The sequence below is a fragment of the Telopea speciosissima genome, chromosome 6 (assembly GCF_018873765.1).
Source record: "Telopea speciosissima isolate NSW1024214 ecotype Mountain lineage chromosome 6, Tspe_v1, whole genome shotgun sequence".
Taxonomy (NCBI): domain Eukaryota; kingdom Viridiplantae; phylum Streptophyta; class Magnoliopsida; order Proteales; family Proteaceae; genus Telopea; species Telopea speciosissima.
Genome location: NC_057921.1, coordinates 67,801,510 through 67,803,587, shown reverse-complemented (window position 1 = coordinate 67,803,587; position 2,078 = coordinate 67,801,510).

Below are 2,078 nucleotides of genomic sequence, written 5' to 3'. Positions count from 1 at the left end.
TGACAGAAGTTTATGAAAATAAAAGAATGTGAGAAAGCTCTAGACACATCCATGTAGGGAATTGAAACTGAAGAACCAAACAACTAAAACAAAAGGAATTCACAAATTGAGAGAGAGAGAGAGAGAGAGAGAGAGAGAGAGAGAGAGAAGTAAACCTTAAACATGACAAAACAATCAAAGCTTAACCAAACAACTAAAATAAAGGGGACTCGCAAATGAGGGAAAGAGAAATAAAACTAAACATGCAAACAATAATGTAACAATGAATCCTTGAAATGCCCCTTCTTCAGAATTCAGAAGAAGTGGTTGAAGAGGATTTTTCTCAACACTTGAGAACTACCTAAGATTCAATAGTTTGTATAAGGAAGGAGTTGTTATTGCTGCCTTTGCCAACTTCTATGGAGATTGCATCAATTCCATTGCTGAGCTTAGGGTGTTGAGTGATGGGCTAAAGCTGTGCTCGAGTTTGGGGTTTAGGGAGTTCCATGTCAACACTGATTCTGCGGCTACAATGCTTTGCATTTCGAAAAAAAAATGTGGTTTTTGGAAAGGATGGTACTGGTTTCAAGAAGTTTTGGAGTTGATTGACTCCCTTAATCCAATGATTTCTTTCACATACTGTGAAGGTAATAGGGCAGCGGACTACCTTGCAAATCTGGCTTGTGAGTTGGCGTCTGACTTCTTGTTTCATGGAGTAACTAGTTTACCTCAGGATCTTCGGTGGATTTCTCGCAAGGATGTTAGTGGTCTTCCAGTGTTAAGAGTGTAACTTTGTCTTTGTTTGGGTTTGGGAGTGAGCTTTTGTTTTGAGTGTTCGAGTGCTTTGTCCTGTTTTGATTGTTCTCGATTGGGCTTGGGGTTAGGTGGGAATGTCCCCCCCCCCCATTGTATTTATCCCTATTTTGATTCAGTTTTTAATAAAATCTAAGGGGCTGTACCGGGTCCCAGGTAATATTCGGGGTAAAAAAAAAAGGGGAAATTTCACAGACACCCCCTCTAAGTATTCAATATGTCGCGGACTTACCAAACATGGTCAAAATATCAACCTTCCCCTAACGTTAAGCACAGTTAGTACCCAAACGTGAAATATCCATTTTACCCCTTAGTTATTTAAATAAAAAAAGCTGTCATTTCATCTTCTTCCCTCTTCTTCCATATTCTTACTGGAGAACTGCTGCAAATTCATTTTGGGTGACCATCATCTGCTTCGGCTCCAGCGATCATTACCAGCGGCAATTCCAACTCCGGCAACCATTACCAGCGGCAATTCTACTATAGATTTTATTTTTTTTCTTGTAATTTCACTCTCCTCTCCCTATCCCTCTCCTTCTCTGTCTCCGACACCTCTCCCTCTCCGTCTCTGAACCAAATCATAAACATGATTCTGGATTTTGGACACAACTTCCAGTTTATTATTCTGAGAAAAAGAAAAGGCCGAAAGCGGTAAACTGCTTAGGTTCATGCTGGAAGGGTTCGTGGAGGGTACCTTACTCTTCGGACATGGCTGAAAGCGGAAAACTGCCGAAAGATGCGAGGCCCCCACACCAGAACTTCCACCGTGAGGCTCTTGAACCCCTTGAAAACCCACTTCTACCGCCTAGAATCCCCTGAACCACAAGCCCGCCAAAATCCTGTGAACATCACTGCTGGAGAAACAAAAAGAGAAAAAAAGAAAAGATACAGAGAAGTATCACTCTTGGGTTTATGGGTCACGGGACTGATTCCCATCTTTGCCAACCTTTTCTTGAGATGGGTGTTCCAGTAATTCTTTATTTCATTGTCTGTTCTCTTAGGCAAGTGAGTTGCTATGGCTGACCACCTGAAACCAAGAACACCAACTCTAACGAATGAACACATCTTCTTATTTTCTCAATGAAGAAAATTGAAAAGGAAACCTAAACCCTAGAAATTTCCAATTGGAGAAGGAATCTTAAATGAATAATGGGAAATGAGAATATAACCATTTTCAGATTTTTGCAAGAAAAGAAAGAAGATCATTTGGAGTAATTAAAAGAAAAGTCATCAGAGATCAAATTCAAATTTGAGAGATTTTAGTTATTTAAAGTAGGATCCTAGAG